Here is a 25,622-nt window from a genome sequence, read left to right as displayed (position 1 = left end):
AGGACAGTCAGCAGCTACTGCCCAGCCAAGATCTGGAGAAGACATCCGCCGCTTCCTCCGGTAGGCAGGCAAGTAGTGATGATGAGAGTCGCGTGGGAGCAGGTGTTGCGAGTGGTCAGGCTCCTGGCCCTGAGACCGTTGAGGGGGACATCAGTGACATGCAGACAGTAGCTGATGATGTAGCCGATCGCACTTGGGAGTCAGGTGAAGAAGGGGCTTCATCATCATCATCATAAAGGGTGGCAACTTGCGTGTGAGGCAGTGGCTGAGCCAGCATGGTAGCAGCATTGGGTGGTCAGGAGCCAAATGTGCCCGGGGTAGACCACCTGCTTTGCAGAAGCCTTCCGGCCCAGAAAGTAGCGTTGCAGGGGTTCATGGAGGCAGTGGTAGCAGGCAGTCAGCGCAGAATGTTGGGGGGGAAAATGTCATACTCGGCGGTGGGGAAATTTTTTGTTAGGCTGACGGAGGAGGTGAACATGGCCATTTGCAGAATTTGTGGGCAGAAGGTGAAGCGTGGCCAGGGTGCCAATGTTGACACCACGGCCCTGTGTCAACACATGCAGCGTCACCATAAAGTGGCCTGGGAGAACTGTGGCTCCGATGTGGTGGTCCAGCCTGCTGCAGCAACAGCTGCATCACCCAGTGGCACGCACCCAATTTCATGCAGTCAAGGCTCCACCACCTCCGCCGAAGGGAGTGGTCTGTCCTTCCCATCATCTGCTGGTCCTGATGCTCCTCTTACTCCTCATCAGTCATTCCGTCAGCAATTGATCACCGAAGCAATTGCCAAGAGACAACAGTATGCGTGCACTCATCCAACGGCACAGAAGCGGAATGTGCTCCTGCAGTCCCTCCCTTTCCAAGTAGTGGACTCTGCACCTTTCACAGAACTGATGGCTTGTGCCAAGCCGAGGTGGAGAGTCCCAAGAGGTCATTTCTTTGCAAAAAAAAGGCAGTATCAGCCCTACACACATATGTAGAACAGAAGGTGGACCAGTCCTTGAGCCTGTTGGGGTCTGCCAAAGTGCACGGCAGTGCCAACGTGTGGAGCTGTAACTACGGTCAAGGACAATATGTCCTTTATGGCCCACTGGATAAATGTGGTTCCTGCCCAACCACACCAGCAACTTGGCCAGGTGACGCCGCTTCCACCTCCATGTTCTCATGCCGTTGGTCCTCTGACAGTGTCCGCCTCTGCCTCCTCATCCTCTACCGTGTCCTCAGCCTCCACTGCAGGGACAATTCACAGTGCTCCACCTGCATACCACATGTGCAGGGCACGGCAGTGTCACGCTGTTCTGCACCTAGTTTGCTTGAGCGAATGGAGTCACACAGGGGAGGAACTGCTCCACGTCCTTCATCAAAAAAATCTAATCCTGGCTTTCTCTTCGACAACTAAAAATCGGAACCATGGTGACCGACAACAGGAAGAAAATGGTGTGGGCGCTGCTTTAAGGAAGGCTGAGCCATCCGCCCTGCATGGCGCACGTGTTCAATCTGGTTGTACAGCAGTTCCTGAAGTCTTCACCCCATCTGCAAGACATCCTGAAAATGGCCAGGAAACTTTGCATGCACTTCAGCCTCTCGTACACCTACCTTGAGCTGCAGCAGCAGAACGGCATCCCCCAACATCGGCTGATATGCGACGTTTCCCCCACCTGGAATTCCACCCTCCATATATTGGACCGACTATATGAACAGACAAAGGCCATAAACGATTTCTTGATAATACAGGCGGACAGAGGTACTCCCCTGTGTAACTTCGATGTTAGCCAGTGACATTTCATGCGTGACACCTGCCGTTAGCTCGGGCCCTTTGAGGAGGCCACTTTGTTAGTCGCAAGGACATTTTACTGATTCGCGTCCTGGAACAGATGCTGCTAAATCTGGCTGGCCAGGGGACTGGAGACATGGCTACTACATCTCACGGCCACATGAGCCCTGTGGGGGCTGAACTAGAGAAGGAGGAGGACATTCGAGCACAAGCAATGCGTAGAGAAATGGGTGATTTTTCTACACAGGTGACAGGAGAGGAGGAGCAGGAGCAGCCGAAGTAGCTACAGGGCGATGAGGAAGACGGGGCAGATGACCCAGACCCACCGTGGCAGTATGCAGTGGAGAAGGCAGGGAGTCCCTCTGAGTCACGTGCGCAAATGGCCCAATGCATGCTCAGCTGCTTGCGTAATGACAGCCGAATTGTCACCATTCAGCAGAGGGATGACTTCTGGCTCTCCACCATGTTAGACCCTCTCTAATGATCCAAAATGGGGGCCTTTTTTACACCCACTGAGAGGGAGGACAAACTGAACTACTATAGAGACATCCTATGTAGTCAGTTGGCCGCTGCATATGGGCGCCATCGCCCATCCTCACGTAGTCCTGACTGGGAGTCCCTCTCGCGTTTCACTGTCATGGCTGCTTGTGGGGGTTGGTGGGGGCAGGAGCAGTACCAGTTCAATCTGCAGCAACTTAAGTCTAGAGTAGCCGATTAGCAGTTTTCTTCACCCACCTACTGAAGAAACCACTCACCAGCAGCAGCAGGCAGACATAGACGAGAACCTGAACCAGCAGGTTGTGGCCTATTTGGAGTGCACCCTGCCACCCCACATCGAAGAACCCCTGGACTACTTGGCAGCCAAACTCGATTTGTGGCCGCAACTGTCCGAGTTTGCCCTGGACAAGCTTTTCTGCCCGGCCAGCATTGTGGCATCAGAGCAGGTGTTTAGTGCGGTGGGGGCCAAAGTTACCCCAAGGAGAACTTGCCTGTCCACCCAAAATGTGGAGAAACTGACCTTTGTGAAGATGAATCAGGCGTGGGTCAGCCAGGACTTACAAACACCAGTGCTTGATGCATCAGACTAGATTGTCCATGGTGCCACACCTACTGTACACTGACAAGAGACCTGTTTCATCTGGCTACCTGCTTCAGCTACTATTCTGATGCTGCCACCTGCCTAATGCCACACCTGCTGCCAGGTGCTCCTACAGCCATCCACCATCTTCAGCTGGTACTGCCCCCCCCCTCACCTCCCCACTGAATGCAACTGAGCCACTCTGTGGTCTCCTCATGCTGCTGCCACCTCACCACTACATCACTGGGTCACTCTGTGGTCTCCTCATGCTACTGCCAGCTCACCAGTATGTCACTGGGCCACTCTGTGGTCTCCTCATGCTGCTGCCAGCTCACCACTATGTCACTGGGCCACTCTGTGGTCTCCTCATGCTGCCGACAACTCACCACTATGCCACTGGGCCACTCTGTGGTCTCCTCATGCTGCTGTCACCTCACCACTCTGTGGTCTCCTCATGCTGCTGCCAGCTCACCACTATGTCACAGGGCCACTCTGTGGTCGCCTCATGCTGCTGTCACCTCACCACTCTGTGGTCTCCTCATGCTGCTGCCACCTCACCACTATGTCACTGGGCCACTCTTTGGTCTCTACATGCTGCTGCCACCTCACCACTATGTCACTGGGCCACTCTGTGGACTTCTCATGCTGTTCTCACCCTCCCCACTCCATGACTGGGCCACTATTTTGCCTTTTTGGCCTGTTGACATCATCATTTATTTGACCCTTCTTCAAAACCGTCAGAAGGAAGGAAAAATTAGACACATAAAGGATCCTGTCTAGGTAGCAGCTGTAAGGCCTGTATGACATGGTTCCTTATTTTGCATCAGAATGGGCTTATGATTTGATAGCGAAAAGCAGGAGTGGGTGCAAAACACAGAAGACATGCAAAGATTCCATTCACGTGTCATCTGTTTTGGATCCACTCCAGTTTTTTTTGGGCTTTAGCAATACTGATGGATTACTGATCAAATGCTGACCGAGTGAAGGCGGATGCTCAACAGACAGGATCAGTTTTTTGGGGGTTATTTGTCTGATGGATCAGAGGAAGGGCAAAATAAACAGTGATGTCAACACAAACATACTGCTGACACCCACTCTACTCTGTCAGGAGGGCTCTACTTGTATAAGCATTTAATAGAACAGGTTCTGTAGACATCTATGTGGAATCAGCTGACGACGCTGTAAAATCAGCACTCTTCCACACTATAGTAGGATCTTGAGTTCACACTTGAGTTATTTGGTCAGTTTTGGCCCCATAATTAACCAAATGAGTGAAGTGTGAAGTGATTCTAAGAGCGACCCCTGTCATCTGCATGTCATACTGACTCACATTATTGTTTCACTACCACAGCAGACTCCCTATGCGTGTTATTGCAAGACAGTGTTCTACACCGCTTTACAGGCTCTCTGCAGCCAGTAAGAAGCTGTTTTTTTAACGCGATTTGCCACAAAAAATTTTGGATCAAATCTAACCTTTTGGGAAAATTTGGCGAACCGATCGAATCAAATTTTTTAGACATTCGCTCATCTCTAGTGACAATATATACATATACACTGTAAACACAAAAGACAAGGGTTAGTCAGTTAGTAAATGCACAGATACACAAGTAAAAGCAAACACAATGCAACAGCGCTCTGCAACCATATACCGTAATTTTCGCATTATAAGAGGCACCCCCCCCCCCCCGCAAAAGTGGGGGGGGGGGGGAAATGTCTGTGTTTCTTATAAAACGAATACTAGTGAGCGCTTCCATTATGGAAGTGCTCACTAGTATGTATTAGGAGCAGGGAGCGAAGTGCCGCAAGCGCAGGTAATACTTACCCTCCCTGGTCTGCGGCACGGCTCCTCTTCAGCTGTCGCACTCCCATCTTGTGTCATGTGACAGTGCAGTGCAGGGAGGGAAGATGGTGGCGCGAAAGCTGAAGAGGAGCCGCGCAGGACAGGTAAGATGATTTTTTATTTCTGTCTGATGGAATATTCTGAGGTCTGGGGGTACTGATGGGCTATTCTGAGGTCTAGGGGACCTGATGGGCTGACCTGAGGTCTGGGGGTAACTGATGGGCTGATCTGATGTCTGGGGGTACTGATGGGCTGATCTGATGTCTGGGGGTACTGATGGGCTGATCTGATGTCTGGGGGTACTGATGGGCTGATCTGAGGTCTGGGGGTACTGATGGGCTGATCTGAGGTCTGGGGGTACTGATGGGCTAATCTGAGGTCTGGGGGTACTGATGGGCTAATCTGGGGTCTGATTGGGGGTACTGATGGGCTAATCTGGGGTCTGATTGGGGGTACTGATGGGCTAATCTGGGGTCTGATTGGGGGTACTGATGGGCTAATCTGGGGTCTGATTGGGGGTACTGATGGGCTAATCTGGGGTCTGATGGGCTAATCTGAGACCTGATGGGGGTCTTATGGGCTAATCTGAGGTCTGATAAGGCTCTGAGTGGGCTAATATGAGGTCTGATGAAAATTCCTACTCTAAAATTTGGGGTGCATCTTATAAAGTGAAAAATACGGTAATATATGGACTAATACTATAGTCACTGTATAAATTGAATTTGAGATACTTAGCAAATATATTATGATTAAAATTATATGTGTGGCAATGTGACCTTTGTCTGTGCTATTTAGCCTCTTACTTCAGGGTAAGCAGGTTCCACATGTATACTGCAAAATGAAGTAAATGGACAGCTGCAAACATAGAATATATGATGGACTCTGAATTCAAGGAGAGCAAAAAACATGGGGACCCATAGCAAAGGTAAGATTTCCCCCCAATATAGCGACATACTGTGTGTGTGTGTGTGTGTGTGTATATATATATATATATATATATATATATATATATATATTATTATTATTATTAGTTTTGGCATATGTACATTATGCATGGGAAGAAGGAAGAATACTATTGAGGTTGTTCATAAGAGAAAATCCTTCCATTGACTACAGTTAAGCCAGTGGCTTAACTGGTAAGTTTTTTTGCCATCCATACAGCAGATCCTGGGTTCAAGACCCATGAAAGAAAATCAGGGAAAACAGTAATAAAAGTTAAACATACAGGCGTGTCCTCATGTCATAGTGCCAAATACAGGACTCCTTAGGAAAGCTAAGGGACTCCTTAGAGCACAACTGCGAGCAGCCTCCAAAAGTTGACAGAGAAGAACAGGTTATCAGTTTATGATGATCATTTGCAGGGGAGAACATACCTCCCGTGCTTTCTGTTTAGTTGCACAGATGCCCTGAATGGAGGGGGATCCAGCCAGCCAGAAGCAGCTAGATGTCTGCAATTCAGTCCTGGTAGAAAAGGGTCAAGCTTTGTGGAGCAAAGTGCAGAGCTTTGAGGGCATACGGTTGACAATGCAGGGACATCATCACTGCACCCTGCCAAATTTGATTCAGATGTATACAAAAGAAAGTACAGCATTGTGACTTCAATGTTGTGCAGTGTAGTAGGTGTGTAATGATAACTGTATGTGGAATGTGTAAAATTTGCATTTCATTTAGTAGCTTGTGTGTGGCATAGAGTATATCTAATGTATTGTTGTAGTCTATGTTTGTTATGTGCCAATGTGTGTGACATGTGTAGCATGTGTTTAATGTGTTAGTGGTGCATCCGCAAAGAGTCTTAGTACATATGCAGCATTTGTGCATTGTGTGTTCAGCATGTGTCCAGTGTGTTAGGGTGGGAATACACAGTGCGTCGTGTCACAGTTGCGATGCGGCATGACTGCGGTTGAGTACTGTGCAGCTGTATAATACAGGCTGCATCTTGTGAACCCTTCAACACAGCCACAGTACATGTGAGGCCGAAATGTGGGGTTTGAAAATGTTGCATGCTTGCGGGTGCCATAGCCACCAGTTTCTGCCATTTTAAACAGCAGAAACCTGGGGCTAATTTCTGTGATTGCAGACATTTAACCCCTCAGATGCTAGTGTCGCAATCGTGCCACGACCGCATCATGTGGTCATACCTTTAGTGTTGTATATGGCTGTCACGATCAGTGTGGGTGTGTGGGTGGGGGGGGGGGGGGGTGAAGGGACTCCACACTGAACACAGGAGGGAAGGGGAACAGTAACTGGGCCTGGAAACTAGGGAAGAAACCGGTCACCTCCTAGACAACCCTAATCTGGGCCCTGACTACCTATCAATATGAACAGACCTTGAAGGTAGGAATATTCATAAGCAGGATATCTAGGCCCTGATTTCCCTATAAGGCCCTGGAATAAGTATAGGACTAGAGACAACCCATTCCTCCCCAGATGGACAAATGCATGTTCCTGTCTCATATGCCCAGATACAACAACATGGAATATAACAAATACAAACAAACGCGACACTTAACTTCTGTAGAGATGGAAGAACAGGAACACCAAAGAGGATCTCACACCAGCTCAGAGCCTCAGCCAAACTCAAATGAAGCTGTCAACCACATAGTCAGAAGGGTGGGGTGAGGCTATACAGGGTAGAATTGATGATCACTGATCAACAGCTGAGAAAAGGGAAGTGGTCATTAAACCCTTCCATCACTGAATAAAGAGAAATCAAGGAGGCGGTTAGATTCCTCCATGCTCAGCCAATCTCCTTGATTTCCTGACATCAGTCACCTGAGGGACTGACCCAGTCAATCTGCTAACATCTTGTATTAAAAAGCTCCAGCTGATAATGATGAGTCATGAATATTCATGAGCTTCTGACTCTCCCCGCCCAACTGCTGCTGAATTACAGTTTGTTTCCATATGAATCAGCAGCAGGTGGGCAGGATATAATCAAATATCCACATAACAGGTTCCCTTTAAGGCTGTCGGGATGGAAGCGTTCCTTTCCAGCGATCGCCTACTTTTCAGTGGAGGAGACCACTGCTATTACATGGATCTCCTCCTCAGTATAGTGAGGAGGGATAATTATGCATTGGCTCTTCCCCATACTAAATCAGTGTCTTCAAACAATGATTTTTAAACCTGTTGAAAGATTTGGATTGCCAATGAACGAGTGTTTGCTTGTCCATCGGTTAATCGCGGAGGCCCCCGTCTAGCAGTGTTGCTGGTGATATCACCGACACTGATGGGCGGGCTTTAGCGCTGCCCAGTCGTTTTACAGGCTAACCTAGCATTACAAGTCGCCCCAACCATCAAGAAAAAACAAAGGAACACAATTAGTACCCCATTGGCGTGTTTGAAGGGGTTTTATAGATGTGGGAAATGTATTAATTGCAAGGCAACAAAAGCAAATAAAAAAAATAAAAAGCAGTGATTAGTTCCACAGTTAACAATTTTAGTTGGGAAATCAACAAAATACTAACATGTAATACAAAAGCTGTAATTTATGTCATTGAATGTCCGTGTTCAAAACAATACATTGGATGTACAGGAAGAGCATTACAAATCAGAATCGCTGAACATATAAACATCAGAAAAGGGTACGGGAAACATTATCAGATAATTTAAAAAAACATCATGACAATAATCCAACGGGGTTAAAGTTTACAGCCATACAGTCTATTTAAAAAGATTGGAGAGGAGGAGACCTTATAGCTAAAATGTCCAGAAGTGAATCAAGGATGATTTTTGAATTTGGATCCTTGATGCCTTTTGGTCTGAATGCAGAACTGGAAGTCTTTGGATTTATCTAGAGGGGTGGTGGTGGGGTATGCACAGCGGGTCGATGCCAGGCTGTATACCAGCGCATTGATGTGCTCTGCATGCCTCCCGCCACCCTGAGAACAGTAAACATGAAAAGATCTACGGGGAAATTGTGACCATCATATGCAGCATTATATTTTTATTCTTTATTTTGTATTCTTTATTTCTATTTCATTCTTCATTGTTCTTATTTATCTATAATGCATTATTATTATAGTTTATGAATGAGGTTCCTTAGCACATAAGGATGTCTAAGGCTACTTTCACATTAGCGTTAATATTTAATATAAATATATATTTAATATATTTATTAGAAATAAAAAAAGACTTCCATTTTGTCCCCATTCATTGTCAATGGGCACAAAGCGTAACTGAACAGAACGGAATGCTCAAAAAAAATGCAGCATGCTGCAATTTGCTTTCCGTCCTAGGATGCAGGGCAAAACGGATCCGTTATGACCCACAATGCAAGTCAATGAGGATTTTTTTTCCTGACAATAGAAAACGGATCCTTCCCCCATTGACTTTCAATGGAGTTCATGACGAATCTGTCTTGGCTATGTTAAATATAATACAACCGAATTTATTAATAACAGATGCAGATGGTTGTATTATCAGTAAAATCCAGCAAAAATGCTAGTGTGAAAGTTGAATAATATGTCTCAAATAAGGTACATATATAAAAGTATACATGAAGTATAAAGCAAGTATTATAAATAAGTGCATTTAAATATAGGGTGGCAAAGGAAAAATGAATTCTACCTTAGACTAGTATTTAACGATTTATAGTTAGAGTGTGTATACCAATATAGCAACTATCGCAGTCCGGTCCATGTTTTGGTTTACACCTGAAAAAGTATACATAAGATGGAGGTCCCAACTCAATCATACTCTTTTTGACACTGAGGAAGGAACAATAATATTTCTCTCACCCAGCATGGATATATGTAAAAAGACACCCCAAAATAACATTGCCCTACTTCTTCTGAGTACGGCGATACCACATGTGTGACACTTTATTGCAGCCAAGATGTGCAAAGGGGCCCAAATTCCAAAGAGCACATTTAGGATTTCACAGGGCATTTTTTACGCATTTGGATTCCAGACTTCTTCTCACGCTTTAGGTCCCCTAAAATGCCAGGGCAGTATGAAACCCCCACAAGTGACGCCATTTTGGAAAGAAGACACCCCTAGGTATTTTGTGATGGGCCTAGTGAGTTCATGGAAGTTTTAATTTTTTGTCACAAGTTAGTGGAATATGAGACCTTGTAAGGAAAAAAAATATAAAAAAATAAAATCACAATTTTCCACTAACTTGTGACAAAAAATAAAAAGTTCTATGAACTCACTATGCCGATCAGCGAATACCTTAGGGTGTCTACTTTCCGAAATGGGGTCATTTGTGGGGTGTTTGTACTCTGGGCATTGTAAAACCTCAGGAAAAATGACAGGTGCTCAGAAAGTCAGAGCTGCTTAAAAATGCAGAAATTCAAATTTTTGCACCATAGTTTGTAAACGCTATAACTTTTGCGCAAACCAATAAATATACACTTATTCCATTTTTTTTATCAAAGACATGTAGAACAATACATTTAGAGAAAAATGTATATAGAAATGTAGTTTTAAAAAAAAATTACAACTGAAAGTGAAAAATTTCATTTTTTTGCTAAAATTTCGGCAAATTTCGATTAATAACAAAAAAAAGTAAAAATAGCAGCAATGAAATACCACCAAATGAAAGCTCTATTAGTGAGAAGAAAAGGAGGTAAAATTCATTTGGGTGGTAAGTTGCATGATCGAGCAATAAACCGTGAAAGTAGTGTAGTGCAGAATTACCTCCTACTGCCTGTGCGATCCAACCACTCCTGAGGGCAACAGCCTCAAAAGTGTCACTGGGCATGCGCCGAGCCCAGTGACCTCAGGAGCGGTTGGATCGCACAGCAGGGGCGTAACTAGAGGTGACTGGGCCCCACAGCAAATTTTTGTAAGGGCCCCCCCCCCCCAGTGTAAACCCTGCGCCTTTGGCTAGTCACCATCTAGACCAGACTAGACTGCCATGCCATCCTTTTCCTATTATATACATACACACCCTATCTGTCATGTAGTGTCATTCTTTCTATCATACTGTTGTGGGGGCCATGTCAAAGTCTTATGCCCCTTTCACACGGGCGAGTTTTCCGCGCAGGTACAATGCGTCATGTGAACGCATTGCACCGCACTGAATCCGGACCCATTCACTTCAATGGGGCTGTGTACATGATCAGTGATTTTCACGCATGACTTGTGCGTTGCGTAAAAATCGCAGCATGCTCTATATTCTGCATTTTTCACGTAGCGCAGGCCCCACAGAAGTGAATGGGGCTGCTTGAAAATTGCATTGTATCCGCAAGCATTGCGGATGCAATGCGATTTTCACGGATGGTTGCTAGGAGATGATAGGGACCCGAACGTTATTATTTTTCTCTTATAACATGGTTATAAGGGAAAATAATAGCATTCTTAATACAGAATGCGTAGTAACAAGTGGCTTGAGGGGTTAAAAAATAATAATATAATTAATTATTCACCTCATCCACTTGATCACACAGCCCGGCTCATCTTCTTTCAGGACCTGGCAGGAAAAGTACCTTTGGTGACGTCACCGCGCTCACAACTTGGTGAGTGTGGTGACGTCGGAGCAGGTCCTGCTGAATGAAGATAGAAATCTTTTATCTTCATTCACGCTCACCACCAAGTTGCTAGGAGATATTGTTTGTAAACTTTTAGTTTTTTATCACGTGCATGAAAAATGCATCAAAACGCATTGCACCCGCGCAGAAAGAACTAAACGCAATCGTAGACAAAACTGACTGAACTTGCTTGAAAAATGGTGCGAGTTTCACTGAATGCACCCTGAACGCATCTGGAGCAAACCTGTATCGTTTGTGTGAAAGGGGCCAGCCATTCCCGTTTTGCGGACCGCATATGCGGATCAGCAATAAATGGGCACCCTTCCGTGTGCATTCCGCATCACAGATGCGGACCCATTCACTTCAATGGGTCCACAAATCCAGAGATGCGGAAGGGTGCGAAACGGAATCACGGAATGGAATACTACGTAAGCACTACGCAGGGCTTCCATTCCGCACTTCCGTTCCACCAAAAGATAGAACATGTCCTTTTTGCAGAATTGTGCTTTCCTGGGTAATATACCCGGAGAGGCGAACATGACATCACACTACACTGTATGTACAGCACAGTATGACCCCTGCTGTAGCATAGGCGCCCATTCTATGTATTGCTGCAGGGCTGACATCGAATGTAGTCTGTCCCCATGGTCTGAGCCCCTGGTAACCAGTCGAGTAGCTAGAAATGACTGGGCCCCAGAGCAAATTTTTTAATGGGCGGGCAGGCGTCATACAGTGGCATTTGATTCTTTACCATACATGTCTTTTTACTGGACTATGACGTACACGATACAAAAATGCAGTACTCCACGTTCTTGTATCCTGCACAATCCGGTAAAAAAAAAGTTTTTTATTATTTTTTATTTATTTATTTTTTACAATGAAACTCTATGGTGAACAGATGTCACTGTCATGGCATCAGTATGAGGCATCTGAATACGTTTTTTTGTATACGTTAAACGGATGGGAAAAACGTGATGTGAACCCAGCCTTAAAGGGGGTTGTCTGGATTCAGAGCTGAACCCGGACATCCCTCCATTTTCACCCTGGCAGCCCCCCTGACATGAGCATTGGAGTAGTTCATGCTCCGATGCTCTCCTTTGCCCTGCGCTAAATTGCACAAGGCAAGGGCATTTTTTTGGAGATCTGGTGACGTACCGGGGCTCTCCATGGGGCTGCCAGGAACCCCGGTGACGTCACTGGCACTGATGGGCGGGACTTGGCTCTGCCCTAGCCAGTAAAACGGCTAGGGCAGAGCTAAAGCCCGCCCCTCAGAGCCGGTGACGTCACTGAACACACTGCCGGGCGGAAATTTCCGCCCGGCAGTGTGTTACTGAAAACAAAAGAGCCAGTGCCCTGCGCGATTTAGCGCATGGCAAAGGAGCGCATAGGAGCATAAGATGCTCCGATGCTAGCCTCAGGGGGGCTGTCTGGGTGAAAATAAGGGTATGTCCGGGTTCAGTTCTGAACCCGGACAACCCCTTTAAATGTGGGACAAAAATGTGATGTGAACTAGCGGTGCATTGTACAGTAGTGGAAAAAAAACATACTCGCCTGCTCCCCGCCGCTCCGTGATCTTCCAGTCCCCATTCTGGCCTCATACTGGTGTCCCCAAGCTGCACATGGGCGCCCAGAGGAGTGTGGCATCAGATGGATAGGGGGACGAGAGGGCAGGGCATCAGATAAGTAGGGGACCCACAGGACAGAACTGGGGGGGGGGGGCTTCTGAAAGGACAGCAGATGAATGCAGCTGGGGGGGCTACATGAGATGCAGAACAGCTAGGGTTGGCAGGCATAAGCCTGGAATGTATGGGCTCCTGATAGTGACAGGCACAGCATCTTCTTTCTGCAGCACTTCCTGTCACTATTCAGTCCCCCCTCTCCCTCCTGTTACTGCCGACTACAGAGCAGTCTCTGTAGCAGAAGCTGGGCTTTACTAATAGTCAGGAGAGGGAGGGGAGACAGGATCTCCCTGTAGCACACTGTACTGAGCCCTGGCTGCACTATTAAGCAGCCAGGCTCCTCTATGAATGGTCCGTGCTGATGGGCGGGGCTTAGCTCCCTGCTCTGCTCCGAGGACATTCTAAGCAGCAGTGAAGTGAGTGTAGAGGGGGGTGTGGCCAGTCTGTGTACTACTGCTCCGGGCCCCTTGTCAGCCCGGGCCCCGAAGCAGCTGCTTCCCCTGCTTCCCTGGTAGGTACGCCACTGTCGCACAGGCGCAGGCAGTAGGCGAGATTTCAGCCGGACAAATTGAAGATTCCAGTTGCGTGGCTTGAATTAATTAGCTGACATAGCAGAGGGGGCGGTGCCGTTAAACTAGGGTGTGGGACGATACTGCATAACGAGGAGGCGTGCTTGGGCTCTAAATAAAGGCGGCCTAGACACTGCAGGGGGCCGTTATTGGGCTCAGAGGGTGAAGAATAACGCCCCTCTGGGCACCTTCAGGGTTCATTTGCTTGGGCTCTAAAGAAGGGCGGTCTAGGCACTGCAGGGAGGCGTTACTGGGTTCAGAGGGTGAATAACTCCCCTCTGGGCACCTTCAGTGTTCATTTGCATAATACAAAGATCGCTTTATTAGCAAAATAAAAGCATGAATATAAGAAAGAAAAAACTGCAGGAGATAAGGTATTTTATTAAACATGGCAATGGCGAGAGCTTAATATGGTCAAACCAGGTGACAGATTCCCTTTAACATCCGATACCACTCAATCTCGGCATAAGATTAAAAACACATTTGTATACAATAAAAAGAGCCTTCGAAATACATAATGGCTCATGATTAATGCGATTTTGATACCAATGTATATCATAACAAACAATAGGAGTGGACTTATCTAAAGTGTGGACAAAGGATTACCAATTCATTGTCTTAATGTTGCATGCGTGGGCTCCGTATGTTAATACAATTTGTGACACAGTGAGTGGTTGTGTCTGGCAAGGCAGGTATTTTCCTCCCAGTATGTGCAGCTGGGCTGGTTTCTAGCCAGGTGAGGTCAAATACCCAACCAGAGTATAAGCACCTAGCTGTCCTTAGGCTAGTTTCACACTAGCGTTCGGCTGTCCGCTCGTGAGCTCCGTTTGAAGGGGCTCACGAGCGGAGCCGAACGCTTCCGTCCAGCCCTGATGCAGTCTGAATGGATGCGGATCCGCTCAGACTACATCAGTCTGGCCGTGTTCAGCCTCCGCTCCGCTCAGCAGGCGGACACCCGAACGCTGCTTGCAGCATTCGGGTGTCCGCCTGGCCGTGCGGATCCGTCCAGACTTACAATGTAAGTCAATGGGGACGGATCCGTTTGAAGATGCCACAATATGGCTCAATCTTCAAGCGGATCCGTCCCCCATTGACTTTACATTGAAAGTCTGGACGGATCCGTCTGAGGCTATTTTCACACGTCATACGCCAATCTCTTCCTGGGCTGGTGGGAGGACACTCATGTTTTCCCGGACCACATCGTCTGGTGGGCTGATTACATCCAATTTTGGACCAGATTTATAGACGATGTGTTTATAGTCTGGAAGGGTGATCCTCTCAGCTTCAAACGGTTCGTCGCGGACCTTAACGCCAATGCTGTGGGTCTCAAATTCACATGTGAATGGGATTATGAATCCATTACTTTCCTTGATGTAAGGGTCACTAAGGTGGGTGACAGCCTCTCAACTAACATCTATCGTAAGAGCACGGCCACCAACTCCCTTCTCCATTGGAGCAGCTATCACCCTGCCCCTCTTAGACGAGGTATACCCAAGGGGCAATACTTAAGAGTGAGGAGAAACTGCTCCAATGACTCCTCCTTTTTTCAGGAGGCCGGTAAGCTTCAGGGCAGATTTCTGGCAAGGGGGTATCCGAAAGGAATACTTCGGGAGGCTTTTCAGAAAGCATCCACTAGACCGCGGACTGAACTCCTAGTACCAAGAAGACGTACCTCTGATGATCCTCAACCGGCACGTATCATCGCCAATTTCGATGCCGCCAACCGTGAAACCAGAGAGATCCTACAGAAATATTGGCCGATCCTACAAATGGATGCTGATATTTCAGATATCATAAGCAAATATCCATCGGTCTCTTATAGGCGGGGTAGGAGCCTTAGGGACCGTTTGGTTCATAGCCATTTTTCACCACCTCAGAAGGCTGGCTCTTGGCTTAACCGGAAACCTATTGGTATATTTAAATGCGGTCGGTGCAAGGCCTGCCAATATGTTCTAACCACCAAGTCAGTCACCTGCTCGGTCACTGGTCAAACGTTCCAGGTCCGGGATTTTGTCAATTGTCTATCCAGTGGGCTTGTTTACCTTTGCCAGTGCCCATGCCCTATGGATTACGTTGGCAAGATGATACGTGAGTTTAGGAGAAGAATCCTAGAACACGTAAACGATGTCATCAAAAAAGAGCCCACACCCGTGGCTACTCATGTAAATGACTGTCATGGTGGTGACCCCTCTTGCCTTCGTTTCTCTGTCCTCGAATTGATATCCCCCTCTCCAAGAGGTGGAGACTTGGACAGACGTATCCTACAGAAGGAGAGCGAGTGGATTTATAGATTTCGCTCCCAATCACCCCGAGGACTCAACGAGCGCTTGACTTTTTCTTGTTTTCTATAACTGCTCATGCTCTCTTTATGCCCTACGACATGAATAACATCCATTCTGTCATGAACCTCCGTTTGTTTCACTGCTCTGGCCTCGTTAGCGGGGTCTCCCCTGTCAGGTGGTCATCCCCCCTGCAATTCTGGCCTCAGTAAGATTTCTAGTTCCTTGACATATAGCCTGGGTACGCTAAGTACCCGAATGTTACATTCAATGGGATGTCTATTTCCAGTGACATACCCTGTATTGGTGCTTCCTTGTTATCCTCAAGGGAGCTCCGTCTATATATCTTTATTTACCTTAGTATTTATATACATGTACATTAACAGCCCTATGTGCATCTTCCCTGGCACGGTATTTCCTCATGCCCCACCCTGTATATGTCCCCTTAACTATGCCCATTTTTTGCAACTTCGTGGTCATCGTCTTATTTGTGGCCTGGCCCAACCGGACCACAGACCATCCCTTATCATTTATGTGCACTGCTTGACCACCAATACCTGTGCAGCCTACTGTCTCCTTTTATCAGGACAGGGTCGTTCCGGCGCGTCATCATCTGGTAGGCATCAGCGGCAGGGTGCGTGTCAAGCTGACACGCACACACCGCACTTCCGGTTTGATGGTGACTGCATGTATGTCACTTCCGGTGTGCGGTCCACGCTGACACGCATACCGGCGTGCGACCTAAGCACACACGCAGGCCGACTACAAACATAGGATAGCCTGGGGCACCTCCATCATGCGTCCGCCGGTCAAGACCACCGACACAGTCTCAATACTGAGTACGCCCCCCCCCTGGCACGCCCTGACTCCTTTGGCCACACTTTAATCAGCTAAGTGCCTTCACCTGTGATTGGGCATATTTAAAGGGAGGGCTAAACCGAGGATCACCACCTCAGACCCATTCTTCCACACAAGTGACCACACTATGTAAGTACTAGACAATGTCTCTTCATTATCTTCAATTGATGTTTAGCCCTGAGTTTATGTTGAGGTACATATTTCTTTTAGGTATCTTCTGGGTGGTTAGCCCGGCATCCTGGGTGATTAAACTGGGGCACGTATATCTCTCGTGGTGCACTTCAGCCAGTCATATATATACATGCTCTTATCTATGAGCCTCCTCAGGAACGACTTTGTTTGCAATCTTTTATTGCCAACCTCAGGTATCTACTTACATACAATACTCAGCGTTATGGGCATTCATCGTTTGTTATCCTACCTGCACTAACCTGGGTCCTATATGTTTATTTATTTTTTCAGTGTGCACGTTGGCAGTCGAGTTTACTAACCACGCTGCCAAAAAACGTATGTAAACTGCCATTTGGCAATCGTCTCATTACTCTGGGTCTGTAGTGTCAAAAAGGATTGTTTATTCCTGTTATATATGCACGCACGTATCATTGAACTGGGGCGGCCATAACCATTGGCAATGGTCCCGTTATCTCTGCATACCTACCACACGTAACCCCCTGATGAACCCTCTGTATGGGTGAAACGCGTCGGGGCTTGTAGGTCATCTATACTTAATATATCTATACCTAATTGTGCATTTATTATTTTTTTATTTTTAAATTTTATCTTCTAGGTGTGCCCTGTACCTCCTGGTTACGCCACGAGGGTAGTATACAGTGGACACCTTTGTAACTAATCCTTTCTATCTGTGCTAGTTTTCCACTTAGATACCACGCATATCGTCCCACTCCACCACTCACTTCACCAGGGATAATTAGGAGTTGGAGATTAGGCACGTGGACAGGGCGCCCCCACCATCAGGAGACGTCCCTGGGCAGAGGACCAGATCAGGGAATCAGTGCTAGGGATATTCTTCCCCGGCCTCCCGCTTTTTATACCTTTACCTTAGGTATTAACTCGCATTCTGGCCTCTACATGGATCATTTGCATAGAACTGTATTTGTCTGTGTATATGTAAATTCTGAAATTTCCTATTAAATTTAGTTACTTAATGAATAAACAGGGTACCCCTGCTGGACTGACTATTTTCACACTTAGCTTTTATATGCCAATATAATGCAGACGGATCCGTTCTGAACGGAGCCTCCGTCTGCATTAATATGATCGGATCCGTTCAGAACGGATCCGATCGAACGCTAGTGTGAAAGTAGCCTTAAATAGGCAGCTGGGCTCAGCAGAGATGTTTCTGTTTTGGGGATCTGAGGCTTTGTGCCGTGCTGGAGGGCTGAGAGCCTGCTGTGGTCTACTGGAAGCAGAACTGCCAGCAAGGCAACTTGTGTTATAAGAGGGGGGCATTTAAACCCCGTAAATCTCCATCCCAGACCCGGCGACTTCACCTCCATTACCATAGTCTGCTGGCGGTGTCAGGAGCCGGGCCATGTAAGAGCTGACTGTCCCCATCAGGTGGAACCCATGGATACCAACTATGGCTACCGTCAGTCACTATATGCCAGGAAGCTGTGTGCAGCAAGTACCCCAAAAACTCTAAACCACCTGTGCCAGGTGGAGGTAGGAGACACTCCAGCGGAGGCTCTGCTGGACTCGGGAATCTGGTGTCCCTAAGTAAGGGATCCCCTGGTACGGTCAGCGGAGTATACTGGCCGGAAAGTCGGGGTGATATGCATCCATTGAGACTTAAAAGACTATCCCACCGCCCTGGTGTCTCTAACCACAGGGACTGGTAGATGGACTCACAAAGTGGCAGTGTTTCCCAGTTTCCACATCAGGATATGTCTCATCGGGTAAACTACTACGGGGTGAGCCTTTTGAACAGGTGGTGGTCTCCAAGGCTTATCGCAAGCTTGTGTTAGATCTAGCCCACCAAAATGTTCTCGGGGGTCACCTCGGACTGCAGAAAACTCAGGATCGTATTCTACAGCGGTTTCACTGGCCCAGCATATTCAAAGAAGTGGAAGAGTTTTGTAAGTCTTGCCCGACCTGCCAGATAACTAGCCTCCAGGCACATTTCCGTAGTCCCCTAGTACCTCTCCCGATTATCGAAGTACCGTTTGACCGAATAGCTATGTACCTCATAGGCCCGGTACCGAAGTCTGCCAGAGGGCCTCAACACATCTTATTCATTCTAGACTACGCCACTAAGTACCCGGAGGCGGTGCCACTGCGACATACCTCGGCCAAACTCCTAGCTAAGGAGTTAATGAAGATGTTTTCCAGAGTGGGACTACCTAAAGAAGTTCTGACCGACCAAGGGACTCCTTTTATGTCCAAGGTGATGAGGGAACTCTAAGTTGCTGCACACAAAACAACTACGGATGTCTGCAAAATGGATGGTCTGGTAGAACAGTTTAACCAAACATTAAAAAATATGTTGAAAAAGGTAGTGTCTAAAGGTAGTGTCTTCTGCTCTCTCATGTTCGCAGTGTGAGAGGTACCCCAGGCCTCTACTGGGTTCTCGTCCTTCGAACTGCTATATGGCAGACACCCTCGCGGTCTCTTGGACTTGGCCAAATAGGTGTGGGAACAACAACACACTCCAAATAAAAGTGTCATTGAGTACGTTACCCTTATATGCAAGATCGGATAGAGACAGTGTGGCCCTTGTTAGGGAGCATTGGAGGCAGCTCAGCGAGCCCATAGTCGGGTCTATAATAGGCTCCGGTCCGAATCTTTAACCCGGGTGATCAGGTTTTGGTTCTGGTGCCGACCATGGACAGTAAGTTCCTAGCTAGGTTGCAGGGGCCCTACGAGGTACTCGAGAAAATTGGAGATGTAAACTACAAGGTGCACCAGCCAGGGTGGCGAAAGCCAGAGTAGGTTACCATGTGAGTTTACTCAAACAGTGGAAAGATAGGGAAACCTGTACAGAAGACAGCCTGCGGCCGGACTTTCTAGGAGAAGAGGTACCGGCCCTTGTCTGATACAAGAGAGGTGGCTGCCACAGTAAAAATTGCTGACAGCCTCGCCTCTAAACAGACTCAGGCGGCCAGGGGGTTCGTTAGTCGGAACACGGATGTGTTCTCGGTCCTCCCTGGACGCACTTCCATAATTCAGCATGACATTGTCACTGAGCCTCAGGCAAAAGTCTGATTAAAACCATACCGGGTACCTTAACTAGGTTTACAAATTCGATGCGTATCCCATGCCCCACGTGGATGAGCTTAGAGAGGTTAGGACAAGCCCGTTATTTTTCTGTATTGGACCTCATGAAGGGGTACAGGCAGGTGCCCTTAATGGAGGCTATCAAAGAGAAAACTGCCTTCATCATGTCTGAGGGGCTGTATCAATATAAGGTCTTACCCTTTGGTCAGCATGGCACCCCCGCCACTTTTCAGCGACTAATGGACACATAGTCGGTGCACTTCGGCTTACCTGGACGATATTGTCATCCACAGTACCGACTGGGAAAGTCACCTACTCAAAGTGCAGACTGTAGTGGACTCCTTTCGGAAAGCTGGCCTAGCCACTAACCCCCAAAAAATATCTACGATAGGGTTAGAAGAGACTAAGTACCTGGGGTATGTCATTGGGCGCAGAGTCATTAAACCCCAAGTGAACAAAATAGAGGTAATATGGAATTGGCCCCGACATGTCACTACTATGCAAATAAAGTAATTCCAGGGAATGGTAGGTTATTACATGAGATTTGTTCCCCACTTTGCTACTCTAGCCGGGACCTTGACAAGGCTCTTGAAGGGACAAAAATCAGTGATGGGTCGCTGGGATGATAAGGCAGAAGTGGCTTTTGTAGGAAGTTCGTGGTACAAACGGATGCCTCCTAAGTAGACCTTGGTGCTGTACAGTCTCAGGAAGACAACAGGGAGGAGCATCCTGTGTCTTCCTAAGCCGCAAGCTCACCACAGCTACCAGGTACAGTATAGTGGAGAGTGCCTGGCTATCAAATGGGCACTCGAGTCTCTCCGCTACTATTTGTTGGGGAGAAAGTTCTGCCTGGTGACCAACCACTCCGCTCTCAAGTGGATGAGCCAGGCCAAAGACAAGAATGCCTGGGTCACCAGATGTTTTTTGTCTCTGCAGAACTTTAAGCTCTCGGTAGAACACAGAGCAGGCCGGTTGCAGGAAAATGCGGATCCCCTGTCCTGGGTGCATTGTCTGGTGTGTGTCCACCCCCTCAGGGTTGAACAAAGGTGGGGGGGAGGGTATGTGACACAGTGAGGGGTTGTGTCTGGCAAGGCAGGTATTTTCCTCCCAGCATGTGCGGCTGGGCTGGTTTCCAGCCAGGTGAGGTCAAATACCGGACCAGAGTATAAGTGCCGGTCCGGGTTTTGGCAGCACCTGGCTGTCTTTAAATAGGCAGCTGGGCGCAACAGAGATGTCTCTGTTTTTGGTATCTGAGGCTTTGTGCCGTGCTGGAGGGCTGAGAGCCGCATGCTGGGAAAAAAGGTACCCTAAAGCCTGCTGTGGACTACTGGAGGCAGAACTGCCAGCAAGGTGACTTGTGTTATATATCCACTTTCCATTGTGTGTGAATTAACACCAAGACTGCAAAGTTACGTGCTGTTTTGTGACATTGCCTCAAGTGTGTATAAATACTGACGTTTTGAGTTAAGAACTTGTATTTTGCCTCTGTACTGCGCCAGCTTACCCTATCTACCAGAGCGAAACTCCACAATTTTTTTTAAAAAAAGGGACTGAGACTTATTTATATTTTATGAATTTCTATTTTACACAGTCAGGTCCATAAATATTGGGACATCAACACAATTGTAAAAACATTTGGCTCTATACACCACCACAATGGATTTGAAATGAAACAAACAAGATGTGCTTTAACTGCAGACTGTCAGCTTTAATTTTAGGGTATCCAAAATCAGGTGAACAGTGTAGAAAATGCAAGTTTGCATATGTGCCTCCCACTTGTTAAGGGACCAAAAGTAATGGGACAAAATAATAATCATAAATCTAACTTTCACTTTTTAATACTTGGTTGCAAATCCTTTGCAGTCAATTACAGCCTGAAGTCTGGAACACATAGAAATCACCAGATGCTGGGTTTCATGCCAGGCCTCTACTGCAACTGTCTTCAGTTCCTGCTTGTTCTTGGGGCATTTTCCTTTCAGTTTTGTCTTCAGCAAGTGAAATGCATGTTTAATCGGATTCAGGTCAGGTGATTGACTTGGCCATTGCATAACATTCAACTTCTTTCCCTTAAAAAACTCTTTGGTTACTTTTGCAGTATGCTTTGGCTCATTGTCCATCTGCACTGTCCAATGAGTTCTGAAGCATTTGGCTGAATATGAGCAGATTATATTGCCCGAAACACTTCAGAATTCATCCTGCTGCTTTTGTCAGCAGTCACATCATCAATAAATACAAGAGAATCAGTTCCATTGGCAGCCATACATGCCCAAGCTATGACACCACCACCATGCTTCACTGATCAAGTGGTCCGTGGTCTTCCGGGTCTTTTGGTGTTGCTGAGCTCACAGATGAGTTCCTTCTTTTTAAGAATGTTCCAAACAGTTGTTTTGGCCATGCCTAATGTTTTTGCTATCTCTCTGATGGGTTTGTTTTGTTTTTTCAGCCTAATGATAGCTTGCTTCACTGATAGTGACAGCTCTTTGGATCTCATCTTGAGAGTTGACAGCAACAGATTCCAAATGCAAATAGCACACTTGAAATGAACTCTGGACCTTTTATCTACTCATTGTAATTGGGGTGATGAGGGAATAACACACACCTGGCCATGGAACAGCTGAAAAGCTATATGTCCCATTACTTTTGGACCCTTAACAAGTGAGAGGCACATATGCAAACGGTTGTAATTCCTACACTGTTCACCTGATTTGGATGTAAATACCCTCAAATTAAACCTGACAGTCTGCAGTTAAAGCACATCTTGTTCGTTTCAGTTCAAATCCATTGTGGTGGTGTATAGAGCCAAAAATGGACCTGACTGTATATGTTATTGTATCCTATTAAATAGATATGTTACTGTAAGCCAATCATTTTTTATTTAGCTCTAAAACCTGCCCATTAGTGCCAGTGACGTGATCGGGTTTACCGCTAGGCGGAAGCCTACGCCTAGCTTTACCCATGGAGAGCCCGTTACGTCACCGGATCTCCAAACAAAGCCTTTTCCCTGCCCGATTCAGTGCAGGGCAAAGAAGAGCATCGGAGCATGAGATGCTCATATGAGAGGGGCTGTCAGGGTGAAAATGGGGATATATCAGGGTAAAAGCTCTGAACTTGGACAACCCCTTTAAGTTGTTCAACCACACCCATTTCATAAATATTGTATGCAGGCATTTTTTTAGTTTTTTTAGATAAGGCTCTGTTTGAACAGTGCTGTTTCTTTCATTCACAATACACCATGGTACATTTCATGAGGAAACAACAGGACACATTTATTAAATCAGTAGATTTAAGTCATAAAATGGCTTTAAAAAAAATGGAACTTCACTTTAACTATAGTTCTGTTTTGTGCATGTATGTGTAATTTCATATAAAAGTGGTATAAATATTGTCAATATAAAATTATATGCACGGTAACCTGAATTCTATATATCCAGTAATATACAATAGAAATAAGTTTCATAGCCAGTATGGACTTCATAAGTAAGAAGGTGAAGTCCAGAGCCCTGTGATGTGACTGACCAGGTCATCAAGTTGTCAGTGAGAAAGGAAAATACACTAAACAATGGAAATTTAAGTAGCTATATTAATGTTCTTAATTTCCTAAGAAACAAAATTAAACCTAATTACATTACTACCCACAAGCAGTAACTTTAATAAAAGTAAAAAAAATAAAAATAAAAAAACAAACAAACAATGTGGAGACAGACAAATTATATCCGGGCGGCAATACAGACAACAATATAATAAACTGTTTAAAGCTAATTCTACTTAGTCAGCAATTTTGTAGATCACAAAGTCCGCAAAGCTAATTTATTTCCTTGATTGTTGCAGTATATAAAAGCTGTGGGTTTCCTGTTTTGTATTGGGCAGGATACATGGTTGGCAAAAACATTCCAGTTCTGTTTAAATGCAGGAGTTCCTTGATGTACAGTAAAGACCCATTTATATAAAAAGATATTAGTGATCAACAATATTACACATAATCAGTGGTGTAACTACTAGTGATTGGTCATTCGTGAATGATTTGTTACAAAGAGCCAGCTCTCTTACTTGAATGATGGGAGCCAGCAGCAAAGCGAGGGAGGGTGAGACTAAATCCCAGACAGGGCATTGGCAGTCTGCAAAAAATAAATGAGCAGTAAAGGCAGTGTTTCGGGGAGGCATCAGTGGCCCAGCCCTATTTGCCTTGTAATGATTAAAGGGGTTGTCTCATCGCAGACATTGGGGGAATATTTCTAGCATATGGTGGGACACGTAGAATAGAGCCTGCAAAGTGAAGGAGGGCACACCCTGCATGCGCAGCTGCCCTCCATTAATTTCTATGGGAGTGCTAAAAATAGCCAAGCAGTGCGCTCAACTACTTTTCAAACTCCCACCGCTCCATTCACTTCTATGGGGCTGACAGAAATAGCCGAACCAACTTTGAGGGCTCAGTTCCCACCTATCAGACATTGCAGGGATATCCTAGTAATATGCCCCCAATGTCCAAGACGGGACGACCCCTTTAAGCGACAAGCATTACATGGCATTATACAAGAACTAGAGATGTGGACTACAATGTCATTTTTGATCCCTCCTCCTCCTCAGTCCACACACACCAATCAACCATGCAGGTTGGACAATGACTGCATGCCCAAATGACATGTTTCACTGTTGAAATGGTTTAATGCTTCTGTTTTCACATTGTTATTCCTTTTGTATTTGTTATATGGCACAATATACAGCACACCAATAAAAAATATTCCTAAATTTCAGAATAATAGTAAGCCATAAGTTCTACTAAAAGAAGAGCCATTTGAGAGCCAAAAGAGCAAGTTCTTTTTGGTGAGCTGAGCCAAATGATTAGGATTACTAAAAGGAGTTGAAATGCACATCACTAGTAACTACCACCAAAGCAGCAATACAGGGCTATTGGGCCCACAGTCCTACGGGGGCCTGGCTTAGTTAGCATCGGAACATTGCGTGTAACTGCATTGATACTGCCAGGGACATTTTCTGTTAAGCGAAGTCTGGTCTGGTACAGAAGGCCCTGACGCTAGCTAACGTCAGGATGGTGTATGCTGCAGTGCATACAATGTCCTGATGCTGCTCAGCTGTCATGAATCACAAAGAGGAGGCCCTCCAAAGTAAAGAGTACCAAGAAGACCTGCTGAGACTGAGACCAATATTGGGGTCTGCTCTAGACTCTGATTTATTTTTATCTGACCTGCTAATTAAGTGGTCTAGTCCGAGATATTATTTAGAGGTCTGTTTGGATAACTTAGGGGTTTGATCTAGGATGTGATAAACTGGGATCTGATCGTTTTGCCATCTCACTACAGTCTGACATTTAACCTAACAGTACGTGTCTCACTGTCATCTGACCTCCCATTTCTGCATTCTGGGAATAGGATGGGAGAAATTCTCAGTTTGGAAGCAAAAACTGAAATAATTCAACATCTGTTCTATATATTCAAAGTATTAGAGCATTAGCAGTCGATACACAGAATTATTCTGCAAAAAAAACCAAAAAAAACCATATTGAGTAAATCTGTAAATGCATTGCATTACTAATGTTGCATTTGTTATAGTCTCTATTACAGCCCAAAGCTGCTTTCAAAATTCTGCAGGCTTCAGAGCTTAAACTCCCTCAAAAACTCTCCTTCTCTGCTTCATATTTGCACAGTGGCATGCTCTGATTTAGGTACAATTCAGTAAATGCAGTTTTTACACCAAATACTGTCTCAAAGGGGTTGTCCGGGTTCTGAGCAGAACCCGGACATACCTCCATTTCCACCCCGGCAGCCCCCTGACTTGAGCATGCTCCGATGCTCTCCTTTGCCCTGCGCTAAATCGCGC

The sequence above is a fragment of the Bufo gargarizans genome, chromosome 2 (genome assembly GCF_014858855.1).
Source record: "Bufo gargarizans isolate SCDJY-AF-19 chromosome 2, ASM1485885v1, whole genome shotgun sequence".
Classification (NCBI taxonomy): Eukaryota; Metazoa; Chordata; class Amphibia; order Anura; family Bufonidae; genus Bufo; species Bufo gargarizans.
Note: the sequence above shows the minus strand (reverse complement) of the source record.